The sequence below is a fragment of the Hypanus sabinus genome, chromosome 8 (assembly GCF_030144855.1).
Source record: "Hypanus sabinus isolate sHypSab1 chromosome 8, sHypSab1.hap1, whole genome shotgun sequence".
Taxonomy (NCBI): domain Eukaryota; kingdom Metazoa; phylum Chordata; class Chondrichthyes; order Myliobatiformes; family Dasyatidae; genus Hypanus; species Hypanus sabinus.
The window spans coordinates 163,150,498-163,165,988 of record NC_082713.1 but is presented as its reverse complement, the minus strand read 5'-3'; the positions used below and the strand labels follow the sequence as shown (position 1 = coordinate 163,165,988).

The window sequence follows — 15,491 nt, the reverse complement described above, 5'->3', positions numbered from 1 at the left end:
GCTTAACGTAAATGTCAAGCATTTTGAATTCAGATAATAATATCATAATTTGCCATTCAGTTAATACTCTCCTTAGCCAAAGCATAACTTTGGAAAATTAATGCTTTGAAATATTATTGGAATTATAATAGAAAACAGTGCCTCTACAAACACTATCTTTTGTGTTTCTTATGGCAAAGCATCAATATTTAATATTAGAATTCCTAAAATTCCAATAACTCAATGAATAGCAGTGCTGAGTCAATTATAGACCATCTAGAGGTGCATTAGAATTAGATATCGCTAACATATATGACATGAAATTTGTTGCTTTGCAGCAGCATACAGTGCAAAGACTTAAAAATTACTACAAATTACAAAAATAAAACAATGAATAACAAAACATCAAGGACCCCTGCTCTGTCTGCCACAAGCGGGACTTCCCTGTGGCCAAACATCTTTTAATTCCTATTCCTATTCCCATTTCTGTTCCAGTGTATCAGTCCATGGCCTCCTCTTGTGCCAAGATGAAACTCCTCAAGGTGAAGGAGCAACAGCTTATTTTTCAAGTGAATGCACTCCAACCTGATGGCATGAATGTCGATTTCTTCTTCCGGTAAACAAATTCCACTCTGCCCCCCCCCCCCTTATCTACTCCCCACTCTGACTTTTCACTTCTTCTCACCTGCCTGTTACTTCTTCCGGTCCTCCTTCCTTCCCTTTCTCCTATAGTCCACTCCCCTCTCCTGTCAGAATCTTTCTTCTCCAACCATTTACCTTTCCAACCTACCTGGCTTCACCTATCACCTTCCAGCTGTCCTTTCTCCCCTCCTCCACCTTTTTATTCTGGCACCTTCCTTCTTCCTTCTCGGTCCTGAAGAAGGGTCTCGGCCCGAAATGTTGACTGTTTATTATTATCCACAGATGCTGCCTGACCTGCTGAGTCCCTCCAGTGTTTTGTGTGTGTTGCTCTGGATTTCCTCCTACTTCAGAGCGGAGATGTGATACAACATGTTACAAAACAACGAGTTAGGAGCAGGAGTAAGGCCTCAAGTCAGCTCTGAATTTAATAAAATCAAGTCTGATCTGATAGTAACTCAATGTATTCTCATCCATCACTTTGCCTACCCGGTATCAACATGGCTCTACTTTAAAATATTCAAAACACTGCTTACACTGCCCTTTGAGAAAGAGTGTTTAAAGCCTCACAATCTCTTGAAAGTAAAAATTATGCCTTAATTCTTGTCTTGTATGAACAGTGATCCTAATAGATCAAAGCGAAACATCTTCTCACTTTAAGATACATGATTTTTTAATTAGGTGATGTTCTCTTCATCTGATTAACGCAGGTGCCCCTCAAGGGTGTCTCTGAAGCCCCCTCCTTTGCTCTCTGTATGCCCATGACTGTGTCACCAGTATATTTATGTCCTTCTTTTAACAAAGAGATCCATATTGAACAAAAAGTAAAGATATGATCCCTCTGATGACCTTAGAATCTTAAATCTTAGAATCAAAAATTCTAAGATTTAAGGTACATTTATTATCGAAGCATGTATACTGTATACAGCGTGAGATTCATCTTCCCACAGACAGCCATGAAACAAAGAAGCACCATGGAATCTGTTCAAAGAAAACATGAAATACCAAATGCACAAAAAAGGAACAAATCACACAAGTGGCAAAAAATGAGTGAAAACACAGAATATAAAACTTCAAACCATGAAGTCATCGAAACAATCCAGGACTATTCAATTTATTTAGCTCAGTTCAGTTTAATTTAGCACTGTGTCATCGGTTGACTGCCGGTCATTGAGCCAGTCTGCCTTGATCAAACTTGCCCAGAACCCAAGACTTCACCCAGCAGCATGGAGTGAGAGAAAGACTGGTCAAATGCAGGCACCGTCTTCGGGGTGGGGAGGGGAGGGAGAGAGATGTACAATTGCTCAACGTTGGACTTTGGATGGAATCCTCCATGCATTGTTTTTCAGTTTATGGGTCTTGATGTCAGAAGCTGCCATTTCATTCCTTGGCCAGCACACTATTGTGGCTGGGTATCTGATTACTGTTAAGGCAAATACATTGGTGGCTCTTCCCATTCAGAAGGGAAGATAGCTGTCCTGGACATCTGCTATATGGCCTTCATGTAACTCGACTCCTTCAGTCTTGATGAGTTTTCCTCTTTTCACAACCATCTAGCTACACTTTTCCAGTCAAAATGTCTCTGCTGTACATCCTTGTCAGGTGCATTAGTGAGTCAATGTCTCTTTCATTTCTGGCACACGGCTTGATGTCATCCATGTACAGGAGATGGCTGATGGTCTCTCCACTCTTGAACTTGTACCCATGTCCACTCCCGGAGATGATCTGGCTGAGGGGGATCCAAGAACAGCAGTGGGGATAGTGCATCACCCTGGTATATTCCACATCTGATGGTCAGGAGGTATTGGCTTTGAGTTAGCATCTAACATTGTTTTCCATTGTGCCCCATTGATGAAGGTCCTTAGTGTCTTGTTGACCTTGCACAAAAACATTCCTTCATCTTGGTGGCTATGGTACCAGATAGGAGCTTCCACGTTATTGACAGGCAGGTTATAGGCCAGCAGTTTGAAGGTGTTGCCCCTTTGTGAGGATCCTTCAAAATGAGTTCTGTCCTTCCTTGACTTAGCCAGTCAGGATGGGATCCTGCTCCAGCTGTGTACGTAAAGCTATTAGTTTCTTCAACTAATAGGCTTGGATCATGCCAGGCCCTAGTGACGTCCAGTTCTTCATAGTTGTTGCCTGACATCTACTGCTCTGATGGTGACTGGTTCTTCCTCTAGAAGATTTAATCGATGTGGTCTATGGATTGGACTCAGTGGTTCACAATTAAACCTTATGTGTGTGTGCTGGTCTTCCATACCTTGCCCAGGCTTGCCCCCTGTAAGCTTTCCAAGACACAAAATCCATGGTCTATCGAGACTAATGGAGACCTACGTATATATATGTATACACACACATACACACGGTGATTGATAAGTTCATGGCCTAGGGTTGATGGAGATGAGTTATTAACCAAACTTTCTGCGTAATCACTCAAAGAGTTGACCTGCATGTGCATGTAACAAGAGCTGTATAACTCATCTCCTTCTACCTTAGGCCACAAACTTATCAATCACCCATCTGTGGAAGTTTTCTGGAGGTCAAATATCTGTATGCTCCACGACTCCTGGACTATGTGTGTAAATGTAGGAGGGGACTATGTCGGAAAAATAAATGAGCTAGGTTTTCTAAAATTGACTCCTTCTACCTTGGGCCACGAACTTATCAATCACACACACACACACACACACACACACATTTGATTGCTGGGGTATCAGTTGTTTCTCAGTGAATGTGGACGACGGTGGTCTTGGTTGTCACATTATGCTACGTTTCTGCTTTCCAGCCGTTTCTTCTACCTTGTTGCAACTTTGTGCAACTTTGAGAGATTTTGATTGGGGCAGCCTGCAGATGACTAGCGGTGTGGCGCTAGATTGAATTGAACTGTACGCCTGGACTCTTCCAGTCTTATGTTTTATATTCTGCGTTTTCTGCTCATTGTTTTTGTGCTGGGTGGTGGTGTGGTGCTTTTCTTTGAACAGGTTCCAGAGTTTTCTTTGTTTTGTGGTTGTCTGTGGGAAGCTGAGTCTCAGGGTTCGAAACTGCATATGTACATTGAATCTCTGTTTTATTTGCATAACTGTCAAATTTAAAGAGTTAAAAGCATTTTAAAATTCCTGAAGTAGATTAACTAATCTTTGTAAGTTACTCCTAATATGAAAACAATCATAAACCAAATGAATTTAAACTGCTCGAGTCCAACACTTTGAGTATAATCAATATTACATGATTTGGTGGATGGAACAGTTCACTGCAAGATCCATTTGAGTTTGGAGTGTGAGGGAGGAAACAGAAAAATATCAAAACAACACTAAAATTTCATCCTGTCACCATGATTAGCTAAGACCACTGCTACAGTCATTGGCACTGGAACTTCTCCTTTCTGAGTAAGTCATTAATTGAGGAGAGGAGAAGGTTTGGGAAATAGATCAAATAGAAAACTGAAGGGGAATGGGAGAAGTGAGTACAAATGTGCCAGCTGACCTCCATCTGTGCTGTATCAGCCTATTCCTCTGTAAAATTCAATACTGCTGGGGTACTGGCCAAAAGAAAAATCTCAACTGTTTCAATTTATATAGCAGAGAAGAGATGTCACTCCATGATTTAAAGTAACAAGGTTTTTTTGATGAAAGTATGCAGCAACAACAAGGAATAACTGTAGAAGTATCTAAATAGCACATAAAACATGTCATTCAGTTATCAGTAAAAGACGTTCATGTACTGATTGCTGCTTGTACAATTTATGTGCTATGTTGTACTTTCATGAATGCACCATCTGCTAGATTACTTCTGAGCTTGGAAGCAACAACTTCGACTGGAGGGGAGAACATTGTGCTCTTCCATGTGTTCCTGAGGCATCCCTTGTTGCCATACTTCATGAGCTGGCTCTGCTCAATTTCAACAGATTGGGAACAGAGGGGTTGATTTCCTTTGTGGCCCAGCTGCAGCAAAGCCAAATTGATTTACAAAAGAATGCATTCATAACTCAGTTGCTGAGATCCTTCCCTAGACTGGGGACATGATTATCCAAAAGACCTGAATGTGATGTTGGTTTTAGGATGTGTCAGCTCATGTTCTTCAATGCCAAAATTCGCAAGGTTAGTAAGCTGATCACAGCGGCAGGAGTGAATCACTATTCCAACTTTTCTTTTACTCCTTCAAATCTCTAGTTTTTAATGCCTCACTTGTGCATACTTTTCTATCCTGCCTCCTCCCCACAGAAGACATTTCCCAATATGCATGTGATCCCACTCCATCACCACCCCCCACCCCCTTCCTTTGAAGCTGGCTTATTCTTCCATTTTTTGGCTCAGTCCACAGCCCACAATTCAGCTTTCAATTGACTCTGGGCACACCTGAACTAACTTTGTGTACTGTCCTGGAGATGTGACGTGATAGAGGAGGAATTCATGTGCTAATAAAGCCCACCTGCTCCCAGTTACATTTCCCAATGCTTTTATAATTGTGCTCAGAGTAATGGCAGATTTTGCCATCTGAAGATCAAAATGAAATGTCTATAGATCACCAGGACAAACATATGCAGATCCTGGAATAAATTACAGCCCTCCAGCTGATACTGTTCTGAAAATGGCATAAGGCATAGGGGTAGTTTTAAGCCATTTGACCCATCCATTCCATTATGGCTGAATTATTTTCCCTCCCAACCTCATTTTCCTTCCTGTTCCCTGTAACCATTGACACCTTTACAAATCAAGAAGCTATCAATCTCTGCTTTAAATATACCCAATCTCTTGGCCTCCAGAAGCTTCTGTGGCATTGAATTCCAAAGATTCACCATCCACCGGCTAAATTTCCTGTCCTAAAGGTACACCCTTTTACTCAGAAGCTGTGCCCTCTGGTCCGAGACTCTTCCACTAATGGAAATATCCTCTCCATGTCACTCTGCATGAGCCTTTCAATATTCAGTAAGTTTCAATGAGATACCACCTCACCCTTCTAAATTCTAGCAAGTAGAGACATGAAGGGTTATGGGAGAAGGTAGGAGATTGCACCTGAGAGAGAAATGATGAAATAGCAGTGCAGACTTGATGGCTAAAATAGCCTAATTATGCACCTACATCTTATGGTCTAAAGCCATCCATCACAGCTCACGTTAACCTTTACAATCCTGAGATCATTTTCATAAAACTCCTCTGGACCCTCTCCAAAACCAGCACATCCTTTCTTAGATATGAGACCCAAAGTTGCTCGCAATACTCCAAATGTATTTTGACCAATGGCTTGCAAAGTTCATCATTCAATCCTTGTTTTTACATTCTGGTCTCCTTAAAATGAATGCAAGCATTTAATTTGCCTTCTTTACTGTCAATTCAGTCTGCAAGCTAATCCTAATGCACCCCTACATGAGGGTTCCTAACTGTGCTACAAGCTCATCAGCCTTGTTTCATATTACTTGGTTCCTTGGTTTAGAAATAAAGTTTACATTAGGGGAATGACAGCTTCATAGTAATATTACTAGACTAGAAGTCATTAAGTTTAAATCCCAACACAGAAGCTGGGGAATGTAGGATTAATTAATTAAATAAATAAATCTGTGAAAAAGATTTTTTTGGTAATAATCATCCTGAAACTACAAAATCATCATTCAAAATGTAATTCAGTTTCTTAATGAAAGAGATCTGCTATTCTTATCCAATCGGGCTTATATGTGATTTCAGGCCCTGAGCAATATAGTGTAATATATAGTGTAATTATATGGTGCAATCTTACACCAACATAGTGTAATAACTTTGTTCTTTCATTCGCTATGTGCAGTATCATATGACGTAGGTGATTATGGTTTTTCCATGACCATGACTGTTTATGCCAAATTTTTCTACAGAGTTGGTTTGCTATTGCCTTCTTCTGGGCAGTGTCTTTACAAGTGGTGAATCTCTGGAATTCATTGCCACAGGCGCTGTGGATGCCAAGTCGTTTGGATATACTTAAGGCAGAGTTTTATAGATTCTTGATTAACCAAGGCATGAAGGGATACAGGGAGGAGGTAGGACATTGGGGCTGAGAGGGAAATGGATCAGTCATGATGAAATGGCAAAGCAGACACAATGGGCCAAATGACCTAATACCACTCTTATGGTCGTATGGTCTAAGATGGGTGACCATAATCAATACTCTTCAGAGATTGCCTGCCTGGCATCTGTGCGTGTATAACCAGGACTTGTGATATGCACCAGCTTCTCATATGACCACCCACCACCTGGTCCCATTACTTCACATGTTCCATGATCAGGGACAAGCAGGGGCTACACCTTGTCCAAGGGCGACCTACAGGCTAGCGGGGGGGAAGGAACGCCTTACACTTCCTTTGTTGGAGATGTATCACCACCCCACCATTAACCTCCACAAAATTAGACTGGATTTTTAGTTTCAAAGACTTTCACCTTTTAAATCATTCGGCATTACTGTGGCCTTTGATAGCCAATGTGCATGTGGGAGAAGAAGGCAGGACTTCATTGGCCATTAAAGCCACTTTACGAATGCAGTCGGCTGCCTGCACTGCGACAGTTCAATGCGGTGGTGGATTGCCCTGTGCTGGTGCTAGTATCCAAGTTCCCAAATGGGAGAAAAAGAACTAACAGCATGACTTAGGGGCAGAAGAGTGATGACTGTGGGTCAATCTTCATTTGCTTTCATAATTCCTAAGAGTTTGGAGCTAGATAGCTCATCATAGAGTTGATCCCATCTCATCAAGTCTTTCTATAAAATAGCGAGCACCTGCAGCTTCAATTCTTGGTAAAAGGGTGTGCCTTTCAGGAACTGTAAGAGGATGGGACAGATCTTCTATTGCCCAGAACACCTTCTGCCTGGCCCTTAGTCATCTATTTGTTCCAGTCTTCCTCTGCGATTTGGATTCTGAAACTCAGGAACACTGCAGCCTTCCACTTGTTACAACCACAGAATGGCTTTGACAGCCAGTGAGCCCCTCCCTTGCCACTTCCCCTCCCACCTGTTTAATCATGCCCTGTCAGAGATGTCAGTGTGATCCAAGGGTCAATGAATGCCATTGAACATCTGAGAATTGCACATTCATTAACATGTGAGTCAGACAAGTGAAACCTCCAAGAAGACCACAAGCACGTTGTAGGGTTTGGAGGCTTGCGTGCCTCAATGACCTGGAGAGCTATATTGGCTCGAGTCAGGGCCTTGTGCGTTGACTGTTGGTAGGGTCACCCAATCAAAACAGGTCAAAGGGTAGAGGCCAGACCAAGAGTGGTCCATCGGTCCTCCAGGTTTGGGGATTCAGCTCAGGGCTAACAACCATGACTGGTCAAAAAAATTGTTACGGAAACTGCAGTAAAGATTCTTTCTATATCTGTGTGTGACGGTATGGGCAGAAAAAGATGGAGTACCTTCATTACTGCTCCAAACGCCAGCAGCATACAGGGCCGTAAGTATGTAAGTAAACAAGTAAAAGTATTGTTCTTTTACATTAAAAATAACTACAAAGCCCATTGTGAGACTAAAAGTAAAACAATTACCTGTGGAATTTGTTGCCATGAGCGGTTGTGGAGGCCAAGTCATTGGGTGCATTTAAGGCAGAGATAGATAGGTTCTTGATTAGCCAGGGCATCAAAGGGAAAGGGGAGAAGGCAGGGGAGTGGGGATGACTGGAAGAGTTGGATCAGCCCATGATTAAATGGTGGAGCAGACTCGATGGGCCAAATGGCCTACTTCTGCTCCTATATCTTATGGTTTTATTATTAAATCACTGAAACTAACAAATAACTGATGGAAAGATAATTGTTTATCTTTCTCCAGGGCATCAATGGACATGCTGATCTCAAGCCAACATGGAAGCTAATGGGCACTGAGTATCTGTAGCCTAGTATTAAGCAGCCGTTTCAGATGTCATGATTGGTTCCTCAGACTGAGCTAAAGGTGAGTGGTCCAGTGGAAAAAGATTAAGCAGATTAGGCATGTACTTTCCCTTACAGTAAATCCACAATACACCGCAGCATATGATTCAAAAAGGGACAAGAAGACTTCTTTTATATCACGTTTGGTTATCTACAGTGTGATAACCCATTCCCTAATACTTCTTTTGCCAATGTCATGGAATTAAAAGCATATGTGAATAGGTTATTAAGTTAGTGAGGAGGGAAATAAACCGAAGTATTAAAGCGAGCTTTATGCAATGGGAGCATTTGAGGGGAATTCAGGCACTTGGTTATGAACATACACCGGGGAGGCGGGGGGGGGGGGGGGGGGGGGCAAACATCGTCCATGACTCCATCTCATCAAGGCTGAATGAAACAAATGCTTCAAAGTGATCACCTACACTCAAGAGGGTAATGTCACAATCTGCTTAATTTCTTCTTACAGAACAAGTTGCTCATTCCAGGAATCAATCTGATTAACAAAGTGGGCTTGAAACCATTCAGCCTCTCAAAGTACTTGCTTCCACACTGGAGATCTCTGTATATTAGGCTTGTGATTCCCACTCCTGTAATACAGAAGCCAAATCTTCCTGCCTGGAAGGTGAACGTCTTGTTTTCTTTATCTATGTATGTGCTTTTTTTTCCATAAGACCACCCATGTTGTTACTTTCACTTTTGTAACCCTTCAAGTCAGATGTGTTCAGTCCTGGTTAGCAACACTGTTGTAGAGAAATGTGACTTATAACATTACTTTTCAGCAAAAACAACTTAAATATAGGGGACAGTACATAAAATAAATACACATGGTAAAGAATATCGCCAAGAGCTGCTACTCTGAGTTTAATTACTTTACCTTTCTGACCCACCCAAAGAAAAAATTAGGGATTAGCCTTTTCAAAATAAAAACAAGATATTTTTGAACAAACTGTATACTGTACTATGAGGTGGTAGATGTGTCTGTGAAATTGTGTTACAAATTCCTCACCAACCAATTTTGAAGATTATCACCTGCTTGACAGATTTTGTTATGTCCTAGCAGGTAGCTGGCTTGACAATCTCTCATCAGTTCATGTTGGTAGCGTGGATCGACTGGGTGAAACTAAGGATGGGGTCAAGAACATGCCGAAATATATAATTTAAAGGGGACTTACTCAACTTGTGTTCTGCTCTTGGAAATTAATTTTAAATTGAGCTCAGAATCAGAATGATGTTTAATATCACTGTCATGTGTCATGAAATTTGTCAGCAGCAGTATAATGCAATATGTAATAATTTTTACAAAAATCATTTATATATATAGTATTTAAATTAAATAAGTAGTGCAACAATTAGAAATAAAAAAATAGTGAGGTAGTGTTTGAGGGTTCAATGTCCATTATGAAATCAGACGGCAGAGGGGAAGAAGCTATTCCTGAATCGTTGTGTGTGTGCCTTCACACTTCTTTACCTCTTTCCTGATGGTAGCAGTGAGAACCAGCTACAACTGGGTGAAGATGGGTTTCCTTAATGATGGACAATGCCTCCTTGAAGGTGTCCTGGGTCCTATGGAAGTTAGTGCCTATGATGGTGCTGACTAAGTTGCAGAACAGCAGCACTTTTGATAATTGATGGAGCTTCAAATGCCCAAGGAAAGGTCCACTATGGAGAAACCACCCCACAGGCCACCATATACAGCACAGAATTCTCTTCAACTTTCACAGTCTCCAGTGGGATCCTACCACTTAGCACACCTTTCCCTCCCCACCTCACTCCACTTTCCAGAGGGATTATTCTCTATGGGGCTCTCTTCTTCATTCACTCCCCACTGAGTTCCCTCCTGACAATTGCTACACCTGTCACTACACTTCCTCCCTTTGGGCCCCAAGCACTCCCTCCAGGTGAGGAGACGCTTAACCTGTGAGCTAGGTAGGGTCATCTATAGTATATGATGTCCCCAGTACAGCCTCCTCTACATTGCTAAGTCCCAGCATAGATTGGCAGATTACTTTGTTAAGCACCTTTGTGCTAACCACCACGAAAAGCAGGATCACCTAAAAGTTACACATTTCAATTTGACTTCCCACTTTCATTCTGATGTGTCTGTTCATGGCCGCCTGTACTGACATTATGAGACCAAACTTAGCAAGATCTCATATTTAGAGGGTGACCTCTAGCCTGATGTCTTTAGCATCTGTTCATTTTTCCCACCTTAATCATTCCCTCTTTTTCCATTCCCATTCTGGCCACCCTCCCACTCTTTCTCTTCACATCACCTGTTAATTACGTCCCTCTGGTTTGCTTCCTCCTTCCCTCTCTTTCATTGTCCACAGTCAGTTATTAGGTTTGTTCTTCTTCGGCCCATTATCACTTCCATCTATCCCTTCCCATCTTCTCCCTCCCTGACCCACCTTCCCCCTCACCTGGTCTCTCACCTATTAGTTACCACCTTGTACTCCCTCTCCCCCCCACACTTCCTTAATTTATTCTGGCTTCTGCCCCCTTCCTTTCCAGTCCCGATGAAGGTTCTTGGTCCGAAATGTCAACTGTTCATTTCCCTCCATCAATGCTGCCTGACTTGCTGAGTTCCTCCAGCATTTTGTGTGTGTAACTGATTGATATCCCCCTGTAGGCACCTCAGTGGTCTGTGGGCTGTTCATTAATTCTGCTTATATTATTTCAATAGAGCTGAAAAGATATCTGACTTTTTCCACTAATTTTACTTTTTGTAAGGTTCCGTTCAAAGGACCTAGTGCTTGTCTTGAAGGTGTGAAGTGCCCTCTTGCTTACTTCAGCACTCATGCAACAATGCTATGGGTTGAAACAATGACAGAGACTGAAATAGAGGGATAAGCACAGAAACAGACAGGCCCTTCAGTCCTCTAGGTCTCATCCAAACACCGGCATATTTTTTTACAATAATTCTGCACTAACCCAGTTTATCCTCCACACATTTATATTGACTCCCCCACATATTCTATTACTCATCTATACACTAGTTCTTTAAGGCTGTCATAGCCAGGGGTGATAGTGAGGATAACAGGCTGCATCACTGTCTGGTATGGAGAGGCTTACTGCACAGGGCCAAAAGAAGCTGCAGAAGGTTGTAAATCTAGTCAGCTCTATCTTGGACACTAGCCTACGAAGTACCCAGGACACCTTTAAGGAGCGGAGTCTCAGAAAGGCAGCGTCTATTATTAAAGATCTCCAGCATCCAGGGCATGCCCTTTTCTCACTGTTACCATCAGGTAGGAGATACAGAAGCCTGAAGGCACACACTCAGTGATTCAGGAACAGCTTCTTCCCCTCTGCCATCCGATTCCTAAATGGACTTTGAAGCTTTGGACACTACTTCACTTTGTTTTAATATACAGTATTTCTGTTTTTGCATGTTTTTAATCATCTATTTAATATACAAAATTGATTAATTTATTATTATGTTTTATTTTATTTATTATTTTTATACTTTCTCTGCTAGATTATGTATTGCATTGAACTGCTGCTGCTAAGTTAACAAATTTCACGTCACATGCTAGTGATAATAAACCTGATTCTGATCTAAATGCTTCCAATGATGTGCACCTCAAATAGCCTCTAACAACCATGTCCAGCTCCTGGCCTTCATGTGCAGCCTAGCTACTAAGCCTGGTAATACCATTTCTACTGACAGGAGAAGGGGCAAAGGCAGGTTACTAGGGTTTTAAAACCAATTGCTTCAGGCAGATGGGTCGTGTCAACCATGGTTGTTCATCTACAAGAAGGAAAACTCTGATCTCAAACCTCTGCTGCCTTGCAGTTGTACTCACTCGTGGGAAGACTTTGAGAGTAAACCCTAAGGGAAAAGTCCAGTGCTGGAGTTCTTAAGGCAGTTCTACATTGAGTTCAGTGCTGACTGGTAACTCCTCTGGCACCAAGTAAGCTTAAAGAATGGAAGCAGGCCTTCCAATCCATCAAATAAATACTTGTCTAAATAATCCTCAGTTTCTTTCACATAAAACATTCTTCAATGTCTGCTCAACAGAGACATGAAATATACATTATAAATTAGTACAATTCACACTTACATAATTGAATACTGCTTTAAAATAAACACAAAGAAGATAAATTAAAAACAGACCAAGACCCATGTTTAGCATTAGTTTCTGTTGAAAGTTGTACATGTTTAGCAATCCGACTATGCAGTCAATAAATGACCATAATTGATTACTTTCCAATGATGGCATGTTTGGAATTCAACAGTTCTTCTAAAATGGGTAAAGTGCTGGCACAGAGTTAGGAGTGAGTTCCAGAGTACATGTATCATCTGTGCACGATAAAAGTAAATGTACTGAAAGCAAATTTAGTTTCTGTTAATCTTTTGCTAAGCAAGGACAAACAAGTTGCTAAATCAGAGAGTATTCAACAGCAGTTTAATACCATTCAAACATGGATTTAGTGCTCCACTCACAGACCTACAGAAGCTCTGTTGATCTTTATGCACTCTTTGTCACCCATGGGATGAAAGGGCTGTCCTATCTGGAAGAAACTGAGAGGATAACATGTTTGATTTATTATCTGGCACAATTTTGAGTTTGAATTGGACTGGAATTGGTTTATCATTATCACATGTACGGTGAAAAGCTTGTCTTGTATACTATTCATACATATCAACTTATTACAGAGTGCATTAAAGCTGTTCACTCTGCTGACTCACGACTGCTGCAACACACAGCTCGATCCACATCATCAAGTTCGCTGGTGACACGACCGTGGTGGGTCTCATCAGCAAGAATGACGAGTCAGCTTACAGAGAGGAGGTGCAGCAGCTAACGGACTGGTGCAGAGCCAACAACCTGTCTCTGAATGTGAACAAAACAAAAGAGATGGTTGTTGACTTCAGGAGGGCACGGAGCAACCACTCCCTGTTGAACATCAACGGCTCCTCGGTAGAGATCGTTAAGAACACCAAATTTCTTGGTGTTCACCTGGCAGAGAATCTCACCTGGTCCCTCAACACCAGCTCCATAGCAAAGAAAGCCCAGCCGCGTCTCTACTTTCTGCGAAGGCTGAGGAAAGTCCATCTCCCACCCTCATCCTCATCACATTCTACAGGGGTTGTATTGAGAGCATCCTGAGCAGTTGCATCACTGCCTGGTTCGGAAATTGCACCATCTCAGATCGCAAGACCCTGGTCTCTCTTCCCACCATCACGGACATCTACACTACACGCTGCATCCACAAAGTAAGCAGCTTTATGAAGGACCCCACACACCCCTCATACAAACTCTTCTCCTTCCTGCTGTCTGGGAAAAGGCATCGAAGCATTCAGGCTCTCACAACCAGACTATCTAACAGTTTCTTCCCCCAAGCTATCAGACTCCTCAATACACAGAGCCTGGACTGACACGTTACTGTCCTATTGTCCTGTTTATTATTTATTGTAATGCCTGCACTGTTTTGTGCACTTTATGCAGCCCTGGGTAGGTCTGTAGTCTAGTGTAGTTGTTTTTTTTTCTCTCTGTGTTGTTTTTTTTATGTAGTTCAGTCTAGTTTTTGTACTGTGTCATGTAACACCATGGTCCTGAAAAACGTTGTCTCATTTTTACTATGTACTGTACATGGCAGTTATGGTCGAATTGACAATAAAAGTGACTTGACTTGACAAGGTAAAACAGTAACAATATAGAAAAAGTACAACAGCTACAGAGAAAGTGCATTGCAGGTAGACAATAAGGTGCAAGATCATAATGAGATAGATTGTGAAGTCAAGAGTCCTTCTTATCATACAAAAGGCCCAATTAAGAGTCTGATAACAGTGAGACAGAAGCTGCCCTTAAGCCCGTTTGTACAGGCTTTCAGGGTTTTGTATCTTTTGCCCAAAGAGAGATGGGAGAAGAGAGAATGTCCAGATTGGTGCTGTGTTTGATAATGTTGTCTGTTTACTGAGTCATTGAGAATAGATGTAGGGGAGGCTGGTTTAGCTGAAATGGTGACATTAGACCCAATGCCCAGGAGTCAGGAAAGAGAAAAGATTCATTACAGTTCTTAATGTACATCATTCTCAAATAATTTAGTACATGACTTAGTATGCAGAATAAAGTTTGCAGTATGAAGGGCTTATATGGTATTACCCAGTATGTGAAAAAGCCTATTCATATCAGAACATAAGAAATAGGAGCAGACATGAACCAATGGGCTGCTCACATTATTAAGGGTATAGCTCATCTGATTCTGATCCTAAATTTTATTTTTCTGCCCTTTCTCCTCTATTCTTGACTCCTCAGTTGTCCAAAAATCTCAGCCTTGAGGTTCATTGATTCAGCTACCTCGGGATAGAGAATATCTCAACATTCTGTTACAGTTCAAGTGATGGATTGTTATCATAAGGTGCAATTGTCAAAGAGTCATGGAGTTACCTCAGAAAGACCATCCTCAGCCCACCTTGCCCTTGATGACCAAGTTGCCTGCCTGACCTGATCCCATATTCTCAATTGTTTGCACTTGGCCCACATCTCTCAGAGTTTTTCCTTTCCATGTACCTGTCCAGAAAACTTCTGAATATTGTAATTGTACTTGTCTCTACCACTTCCTCTGGCAACTTGTTCTATATACCTACTTACCATCCTCTGTGTTGCCCATCAGGTCTCCTTTAAATCTTTCCTCTCTTATCTTAAACCCATACTCTCTCCCCTGGAAAAAGGACTGTGACCATTTGTTCGCCTTATCTAAGCCCCTCATGATTTTATACACCTCTGTAAGGTCACTCCTCCACCTCCTGCTCTCTAGGGAAAAAAGCCTCAGCCTATCACTCTCATAACTCTTGCTCTCTAGTACTAGTAACAGATTTGTGACCCTTTGTTGCATGCTTTCCAACTTAATGGCATCTTTCCTACAGCAAGACAACAGTTTCGCTAATGTCTTGTACAGCTTATAAGTGATTTTTTTTTGTCTTGTCAGTGCTTTCTTCAACTGTCTGAGGTGGAAGAGGTGCTGTTGTGCCTTTTTCACCACACAGCCTGT

General features: G+C 41.7%; 1 protein-coding gene across 6 annotated transcripts in view; it reads left to right on the top strand.

Moving 5' to 3' along the window:
• Positions 1-15,491, top strand: part of LOC132398672 (ras association domain-containing protein 9-like) — a 209,731-nt gene that overhangs the window by 174,491 nt on the left and 19,749 nt on the right. For 3 of the 6 annotated variants that reach the window (XR_009513749.1, XR_009513757.1, XR_009513754.1), the window contains one exon: positions 8,398-8,517. The gene's annotated coding sequence lies outside the window, so the exon portion shown is untranslated. Of the gene's footprint in view, positions 1-474; positions 596-903; positions 1,050-8,397; positions 8,518-13,152; positions 14,033-15,491 lie in introns of those variants that run through there. The other 3 variants (XR_009513756.1, XR_009513751.1, XR_009513752.1) reach the window with 2 other exon arrangements.